Source organism: Ricinus communis, chromosome 9, assembly GCF_019578655.1.
Source record: "Ricinus communis isolate WT05 ecotype wild-type chromosome 9, ASM1957865v1, whole genome shotgun sequence".
Lineage (NCBI taxonomy): Eukaryota > Viridiplantae > Streptophyta > Magnoliopsida > Malpighiales > Euphorbiaceae > Ricinus > Ricinus communis.
The window spans coordinates 14295370-14306498 of NC_063264.1; positions in this window are offsets into that span (position 1 = coordinate 14295370).

Below are 11129 nucleotides of genomic sequence, written 5' to 3' on the forward strand. Positions count from 1 at the left end.
AATTCTCCAATTTATATTTTATTTATATATATATATATATATATATATATACATTTGGGAAAAAATTGAATAACTAAAAATATAATTTATTCCTCAAATAATATACTTGATTAATTTCTTAAATATCCAACTAATTGGGTATAGAAAAATAACTCATTTAATTGTCTAATATTAAAATTTTCATTAAATCATTTCAAATTAAACCAAATAAAAATAAAATAAAACTAATTTAAATAAAAACTCATTTATTAATTATTATTAATATAATCATTATTAAAGAAAATTTTCGAGTAGTACAGATAAATATACCACTTTTACAGGATCGTTTTCTCATAATATATTATTAACACTATTATGGGGTTGTTTTCTCAAATTCATAAATATACACGTATTATGTGGTTATATTCTTATATCGACAAATATAATCCTTTTACGGGATTATTTTCTCATATTATAAAATTAATCCACTTATGGGTCGTTTTCTCATACTCACAAATATACCAAAATTACGGGGTTATTTTGGTATGTGGATAAATATCCCTGTATCACGGGGTTGTTTTGTAATATTTATAGATATACCCCTCTTACAGGGTTATTTTCTCATATTAAAAAATTTACACCTTCTAACGAGGCTGTATTCTCAAACTCGCAATTACACTACTTTTATAGGGTTGTATTTCAGATTCATAAATATACACATTTTATGAGGTTATTTTCTTAGATTGATAAATATATAAGTTTTACGGAGTTATTTTCTAAAATTGTTAAATATACTATTTTTACGCGATCGTTCTCTCATAATAGATTATTAGCACTATTATGGGGTTGTCTTCTCAAATTCATAAATATATACGTATTACGGGGTTAATTTCTTATATCGACAAATATAACGCTTTTACGGGGTTATTTTCTTCGATTGATAAATATCCTTGTATTACGGGGTTGTTTTCTAATATTTATGGATATATCCCTCTTACGGAGTTATTTTTCCGTATTAATAAATTTTCCCCTTCTAACGATAATTTGCTTTTCTCGGACTGAATTACACTACTTTACTTGGTTGATTTCTATATTCATAAATATACTACATGGTGGTTATTTTCTTATATTGATAAATATACAACTTTTACGGGGTCGTTTTCTCATAATAAATTATTAGCACTATTACGGGGTTGTTTTCTCAATTATAAATATACATCGTTTTGTGAGGTTATTTTTACATCACAATATACCCTTTACTTGAGATATTTTCTCATATTCAAAATTACCCCATTTAGGGTTATTTTCACACCACAAATATACCAATATTACAGGTTATTTTCTCCAATTGATAAATATCCTATATTACGGGTTGTTTTCCCAATTAAAAAATTCCCATTCTTCTACGAGGCTGTTTCTAAGACCTGTAATTCACTACTTTTACGAGGTTGTTTTGTCATATTAAAATTACCCTCTAACTGTCGCTTTTCTCATACCCGCAATTCACCACTTTACTTGAGGTTGTTTTCTGTATTCATAATATACATGTTTTAGGTTATTTTCTATATTGATAAATATACTACTTTTATGGGGTCGTTTTCTCATAATAAATTATTAGCACTATTATGGGGTTGCTTTCTCAAATTCATAAATATACACGATACGGGGTTAATTTCTTATATCGATAAATATACCCCTTTTATGCGTTATTTCTCATTTTATAAAATTAATCCATTTAAGGGGTCGTTTTCTTATACTCACAAATATACCAAATATCGGGTTTTTTCACCGATTGATAAATATCAGCATATTACTGTTGTTTTCTATATTTTATAGATACCCCTTATAGGGTTGTTTTCTCAAATTCTAAAATTAACCCATTTAAGGGGTCGTTTTCACACTCACAATTATACCAAAATTACGTAGTTGTTATCAATATTTATAGATATACACCTCTTGTTGTTGTTTTCTCATATTAAAAATTCCATCTTTCTAACTAGTCTTTCACAGACCAAAATTTACACTTACTTTAACCCAAGTTATTTTCTCGCATTCATAAACATACGCCACGAGGTTATTTCTTATATTGATAAATATACCACTTTACTTGATCGCTTTCCATATCTATAAATATACCCCTTTTACTGGGTTATTTTCTGATATTCTAAACCAACTTTACTTAAGTGGTTGTTTTTCATACCAATTTATATTAATGTTACGGTGTTATTTTCTCCGATTGATAAAATATCCCTGTAAATATTGATAAATAAACCCCTTTTATAGGGTTATTTTCTTATATGGACAAATATACCCTTTTTACGGGATTATTTTCTCTTATTATAAAATTAACCTATTTAAGGGGTTGTTTTCTCATACTCACAAATATACGAAAATTACGGGGTTATTTTCTCCGATAGATAAATATTCCTGCATTACATAGTTGTTTTCTAATATTTATAAATATATACCCTTTACGGAGTTGTTTTCTTATATTAAAAGATTTACCCTTTCTAAGATGTTGTTTTCTCAGACTCGCAATTAACTACTTTTACGGGTTTGTTTTCTCAATCCATAAATACACATGTTTTACGGGGTTATTTTCTTATATTGATAAATATACATGTTTTATGAGGCTATTTTCTTACATTGATAAATATACCACTTTTATGGGGTCGTTTTCTCATATTAAATTATTAGCACTATTATGGGGTTGTTTTCACAAATTCATAATATACATGTTTTCGGGGTTATTTTCTTATATCGACTAATATACCTCTTTTACGGGTTATTTTCTCATATTTAAATATTACGCCGTTTAAGGGGTTGTCTTGTCATACTTACAAATATACCAATATTACAAGGTTATTTTCTTCGATTGATAAATATCACGTATTATAGGGTTATTTTCAAATATTTATAAATATACCACTCTTACGGGGTTATTTTTTTAGATTCATAAATATACACATTTTACGGAGTTATTTTCTTATACCGATAAATGTACCCTTTTACTGGGTCATTTTCTCATATTCTAAAATTACCCGATTTAAAGGGTTGTTTTCTCATACTCACAAATATACTAAAATTTCGGGGTTATTATATCCGATCGATAAATATCCTCGTAGTATGGGGTTGTTTGCTAATAATTATAATATACCCCTCTTATGGGATTGTTTTCTCATATTAAAAAATTTACACCTTCTAACGATGTTGTTTTCTCAGACTTGCAATTACACTTACACTACTTTTATGGGGTTGTTTTCTCAGATTCATAAATATTCACGTTTTATGGGGTTATTTTCTTATATTGATAAATATAACACTTTTACGGGGTCGTTTTCTCATATTAAATTATAGCACTATTACGGGGTTGTTTGGTCAAATTTATAAATATACACGTTTTATGAAATTATTTTCTTATATCGACAAATATACACCTTTTACGGGGTTGTTTTCTCATATTCTAAAATTAACCCATTTAAGGGGTTGCTTTCTCGTACTCAAGATATACCAATATTACGAGGTTATTTTCTCTGATTGATAAATATCTCCATATTACGGGGTTGTTTTCAAATTTTTATAAATATACTCCTCTTACAAAGTTGTTTTCTCATATTAAAAGATTTACCCATTCTACGAGGTTGTTTTCTCAGACTCGCAATTACACTATTTTTAAGGGTTTCTTTTCTTATATTCATAAATATACATATTTTACGAGGTTATTTTCTTATATTGATAAATATACCGCTTTTACGTGGTCGGTTTCTCATAACAAATTATTAGCATTATTATGGAGTCGTTTTCTCAAATTCATAAATATACATGTTTTACAGGATTATTTTCTTATATCGACAAATATACCCTTTATGGGGTTATTTTCTGATATTCTAAAATTACCCATTTAAGGGGTTATTTTCTCATACTCATAATATACCAATATTACGGGGTTATTTTCTCTGATTTATAAACATCCCCATATTACGGAGTTGTTTTCAAATATTTATAAATATACCCCTCTTACGGAGTTGTTTTCTTATATTAAAAGCTTTACCCCTTCTACGAGGTTGTTTTCTCAGACTCGTAATTACACTACTGAGATTCATAAATATACACGTTCTACGGAGATATTTTCTTACATTAATAAATATACCACTTGTATGGGGTCATTTTTTCATAATAAATTATTAGCACTATTATGGGGTTGTTCACTCAAATTCATAAATACACACATTTTACGGCATTATTTTTTTTTATCGATAAACTTAATCCTTTCACATGGTTTCTCATATTATAAAATTAACCCGTTTAAGGGGTTGTTTTCTCATACTCACAAATATACTAAAATTACAAGGTTATTTTCTCCGTTTCATAAATATCCCCGTATTACAAGGTTGTTTGCTAATATTTTTAATATACACCTCTTACGCGTTGTTTTCTCATATTAAAAAATTTACACCTTCTAACGAGCCTGTTTTTTCAAATTCATAAATATACATGTTTTACAGGATTATTTTCTCATATCGACAAATATACCCCTTTTACAGGGTTATTTTCTGATATTCTAAAATTACCCATTTAAGGGGTTGTTTTCTCATACTCATAATATACCAATATTACGGGGTTATTTTCTCTGATTGATAAACATCCCCGTATTACAGAGTTGTTTTCAAATATTTATAAATATACCCCTCTTACGGAGTTGTTTTCTTATATTAAAAGATTTACCCCTTCTACGAGGTTGTTTTCTCAGACTCGTAATTACACTACTGAGATTCATAAACATACACGTTCTACGGAGATATTTTCTTACATTGATAAATATACCACTTGTATGGGGTCATTTTCTCATAATAAATTATTAGCACTATTATGGGGTTGTTCTATCAAATTCATAAATACACACATTTTACGGGATTATTTTTTTTTATCGACAAATTTAATCCTTTCACATGGTTTCTCATATTATAAAATTAACCCGTTTAAGGGTTGTTTTCTACACTCACAAATATACTAAAATTACGTATTATTTTCCTCCGTTTTATAAATATCCCCGACACAAGGTTGTTTGTCTTAATATTTTAATATACACCTCTTACGGGTTATTTTCTCATATTAAAATATTTACACCTTCTAACGAGCCTGTTTTTTTAAATTCATAAATATACATGTTTTACAGGATTATTTTTTTATATCGACAAATATACTCCTTTTACGGGGTTATTTTCTGATATTCTAAAATTACCCATTTAAGGGGTTGTTTTCTCATACTAATAATATACCAATATTACGGGGTTATTTTCTCTGATTGATAAACATCCCCGTATTACGGAGTAGTTTTCAAATATTTATAAATATACCCCTCTTACGGAGTTGTTTTCTTATATTAAAAGATTCACCCCTTCTACGAGGTTGTTTTCTCAGACTCGTAATTACACTACTGAGATTCATAAATATACACGTTCTACGGAGATATTTTCTTACATTAATAAATATACCACTTGTATGGGGTCATTTTTTCATAATAAATTATTAGCACTATTATGGGGTTGTTCTCTCAAATTCATAAATACACACGTTTTACGGGATTATTTTTTTTTATCAACAAATTTAATCCTTTCACATGGTTTCTCATATTATAAAATTAACCCGTTTAAGGGGTTGTTTTCTCATACTCACAAATATACTAAAATTACGGGGTTATTTTCTCCGTTTCATAAATATCCCCGTATTACAAGGTTGGTTGCTAACATTTTTAATATACACCTCTTACGGGTTGTTTTCTCATATTAAAAAATTTACACCTTCTAACGAGCCTGTTTTTTCAAACTCGCAATTACACTACTTTTATGGGGTTATTTTTTCATATTACAAATACACACGTTTTACTGTTATTTTCTTATATTGATAAATATAACACTTTTATGGGGTCGTTTCCTCATATTAAATTATTAGCACTATTACGGGGTTGTTTTGTCAAATTTATAAATATACACGCTTTACGGTATTATTTTCTTATATCGACAAATATACCCCTTTTACGGGGTTGTTTTCCCATATTCTAAAATTAACCCATTTAAGGGGTTGTTTTCTCATATTCACAATTATACCAAAATTACGGGGTTATTTACTCCGATTGATAAATATCCCCGTTTTATGGGGTTATTATTAAATAAGTATAAATATAATCCTCTTACGGAGTTGTTTTCTCATATTAAGATTTACCTTCTAATGTTTTCTTTCACACCCAATTACACTATTTTACGGGTTTGATTTCTCGATTCATAAATACATATACTTAATGGGTTATTTTTCTTAGATTGATAAATATACAAGTTTTACGGGGTTATTTTCTTGCATTGATAAATATACCACTTTTACGGGGTCATTTTCTCATAATAAATTATTAGCACTATTATGGGCTTGTTTTCTCAAATTCATAAACATACATGTTTTCGAGGTTATTTTCTCATATTCATAAACATACCCGTATTACGGGGTTATTTTCTTATATTGATAAATATACCACTTTTATGGGGTCGTTATCTCATATTAAATAATTAGCAGTATTATGGGGTTCTTTTGTCAAATTCCTAAATATACACGTTTTACGGGGTTATTTTCTTATATCGATAAATATACCCCTTTTACGGGGTTATTTTCTCATATTATAAAATTAACCCATTTAAGTGGTTATTTTCTCATACTCACAAATATACCAAAATTACGGGGTTATTTTCTCCAATTGATAAATATCCTTGTATTACGGGGTTGTTTTCTCATATTCATAAATATATCCGTTTCACGGGGTTATTTTTTATATTGATAAATATACTACTTTTATGGGGTCATTTTCTCATATTAAATAACTAGCAGTATTATGGGGTTGTTTAGTCAAATTCATAAATATACACGTTTTACGGGGTTATTTTTTTATATCGACAAATATACCCCTTTTTTACGGGGTTGTTTTCTCATATTATGAAATTAATGCATTTAAGGAGTTGTTTTGTCATATTCATAAAAATACCAAAATTACGGAATTATTTTCTCCAATTGATAAATACCCCCGTATTACGGTGTTGTTTTCTAATATTTATAAATATAACCCTCTTACGGGGTTGTTTTAGAATATTAAAAAATTTACCCGGTCTACATTTACGGATTTTTTTCTCACATTCATAAATATACACGTTTTACGGGGTTATTTTCTTATCCTGATAAATATACACGCTTTACGGAGTTATTTTCTTACATCGATAAATATACCATTTTTACGGGGCCGTTTTCTTATAATAAATTATTAGCACTATTATGGGGTTGTTTTCTCAAATTCATAAATATAAAAGTTTTACGGGGTTATTTTCTTATATCAACAAATATACCTCTTTTACAGGGTTGTTTTCTCAAATTATAAAATTAACCCATTTAAGGGGTTGTTTTCTCATACTCCCAAATATACCAAAATTACGGGGTTATTTTCTCCGATTGATAAATATCCCCGCATTACGGGGTTGTTTGCTAATATTTATAGATATACCGCTCTTACGAGGTTATTTTCTCATATTCTAAAATTACCCCATTTGAGTGGTTGTTTTCTCATACTCACAAATATACCAATATTACAGGATTATTTTCTATGATTGTTAATATCCCCGTATTACGGGGTTAATATTTAAAAATGTACCCATCTTACGGGGTTGTTTTCTCAGATTCATAAATATACATGTTTTACAGTGTTATTTTCTTATATTGACAAATATACCCCTTCTATGGGGTTGTTTTCTCATATTATATAATTAACCCATTTAAGGGGTTGTTTTCTAATTTCAGAAAATGTACCAAAATTACTGGGGTATATTCTCCTGATCGACTCAGATTTACGGGTTGTTTTCTAATATTTATAAATATACCTCTTACGGGTTGTTTTCATAAAAAATTTACTCCCCTACGCTGTATGCTTTTCTCATAATTGCAATTACAATAATTTTACGGGGTTGTTCTCTTAAATTCATAAATCTACATGTTTTACGGGGTTATTTTCTTATATTGACAAATATACCTCTTTTATGGAGTGGTTTTCTCATATTATAAAATGAACACATTTAAGGGGTTGTTTTCCCATACTCACAAATATTAAGGGGGTTGTTTTCTCATGTTAAAAAATTCACCCCTTCTACGAGGCTATTTTCTCAGACTCGCAATTACACTACTTTTACAGGATTGTTTTCTCATATTCATAAATATACACGTTTTACGGGATTTTATTTTTATAATGATAAATATACCACTTTTGCGGGGTCATTTTCTCTTATTAAATTATTAGCTCTATTATGGGGTTGTTTTCTCAAATTCATAAATATATACGTTTTATGGGGTTATGTTCTTATATTGACAAATACCCCTTTTACAGGATTGTTTTCTCATATTATATAATTAACCCATTTAAGGGGTTGTTTACACATACTCACAAATATACCAAAATTATGGGGTTATCTCCTCCAATTGATATTTCCACGTATTACAGGGTTGTTTTTTCATATTAGAAAATTTACCCCTACGAGGTTGTTTTCTGACTCGCAATTACACTATTTTTAAGGGTTGTTTTCTAAGATTCATAAATATACACGTCTTACGGAGTTATTTTCATTTATTAATAAATATACCACTTTCACGGGGCCATTTTTTCATATTAAATTATTAGCTCTATTATGGGGTTGTTTTGTCAGATTCATAAATATACATGTTTTACATGGTTATTTTCTTATATCGACAAATATACCCCTTTACGGGTTGTTTTCTCATATTCTAAAATTAACCCATTTAAAGGGTTATTTTCATAGTCACAAATATATCAAAATTACGGGGTTATTTTCTCCGATTGATAAATATCCCCGCATTATGATGTTATTTTCTAATATTTATAAATATACCTTTCTTACAGGGTTGTTTTGTCATATTAAAAATTTACCTGCCTATTTATAATGTTTTCTCACTGCAATTATAATACTTTTATGGGGTTGTTTTCTCATATTCATAAATATACATGTTTTACGGGGTTATTTTCTTATATTAACAAATATACCCCTTTTATGGGGTTGTTTTCTCATATTATAAAATTAACTAATTTAAGGGGTTGTTTTTCCATACTCATAAATATACTAAATTACGGGGTTATTTTCTTGATAAATATCCCCGTAGTTCAGAGTTATTTTTTAATATTTGTAAATATACCTCTCTTACGGGGTTGTTTTCTCATATTATAAAATTTACCCTTTCTAAGAAGTTGTTTTTTCATACTCGCAATTACACTATTTTTACGGGGTTGTTTTTTCAGATTCATAAATATACACGTTTTACGGGATTTTTTTATTATATTGATAAATATAGCACTTTTACGGGGTCATTTTCTGATATTAAATTATTAGCACTATTATGGGGTTATTTTCACAAATCCATAAATATACACGTTTTACGGGATTATTTTCTTTTATCAACAAATATACCCATTTTACGGGGTAGTTTTCTCATAATATAAAATTAACTCATTTAAGAGATTATTTCTCATACTCACAAACATACCAAAATTACGGGGTTATTTTCTCCGATTAATAAATATCTCCTCAGACACGGTTGTTTTCATTAAGAAATTCACCGCCTCTACGATGCTTTTCTGAGACTTGCAATTACACTACTTTTACGGGGTTGTTCTCTCATATTCATAAATATATCGCTTATGGGTTATTCTCTTATATCGACAAATATACCCCTTTACGAGGTTGTTTTCTCATATTCTAAAATTAATCCATTTAAGGGGTTGTTTTCTCATACTCATAAATATACCAAAATTACGGGATTATTTTCTGCAATTGATAAATATCCCCGTGTTACGGGGTTGTTTTCTAATATTTATAATATACCGCCTTACGAGGTTGTTTTCTCCATAAAACATTTAATTCTACTACGAGATTGTTTTCTCAGACTTACAATTGTACTACTTTTAAGGGGTTGTTTTCTAAGATTCATAAATATACACGTTGTAGAGAGTTATTTTCTTATATTAACAAATATATCCCCTTTACGGGGTTGTTTTCTCATATTATAAAATTAACCCATTTAAGGGGTTATTTTTTCATACTCACAAATATACCAAAATTATGGGATTATTTTATCCGATTGATAAATATCCCCGTATTACGGGGTTGTTTCCTAATAGTTATAAATATACCCCTCCTACGGTGTTGTTTTCTCATATTAAGAAATTTGCCACTTTTACGAGGCTGTTTTCTCATATTCGCAATTATATTACTTTTACGCTGTTGTTCTAACAAATTCATAAATATACACATTTTATGGGGTTATTTTCTTATATCGACAAATATACCCATTTTACAGGATTGTTTTCTCATATTCTAATATGAATCCATTTAATGGATTATTTTGTCATACTCACAAATATACCAACATTACGGGTTTTTTTTTTCGATTGATAAAAATCCCTATATTACGGGGTTGTTCTCTAATATTTATAAATATACCCCACTTACGGGATTGTTTTATCATATTAAAAAATTTACCCCTTCTACGAGGCTATTTTCTCAGACTCGCAATTACACTACTTTTACAGGATTGTTTTCTCATATTCATAAATATACACGTTTTACGGGATTATATTTTTATATTGATAAATATACCACTTTTGCGAGGTCATTTTCTCTTATTAAATTATTAGCTCTATTATGGGGTTGTTTTCTCAAATTCATAAATATATACGTTTTACGGGGTTATGTTCTTATATTGACAAATACCCCTTTTACGAGATTGTTTTCTCATATTATATAATTAACCCATTTAAGGGGTTGTTTACACATACTCACAAATATACCAAAATTATGGGGTTATCTCCTCCAATTGATAAATATCCTCGTATTATAGGGTTGTTTTTTCATATTAGAAAATTTACCCCTTCTACGAGGTTGTTTTCTCAGACTCGCAATTACACTATTTTTACAGGGTTGTTTTCTAAGATTCATAAATATACACGTCTTATGGAGTTATTTTCATATATTAATAAATATACCACTTTCACGGGGCCATTTTCTCATATTTGATGATTAGCACTATTATGGGGCTGTTTTGTCAGATTCATAAAT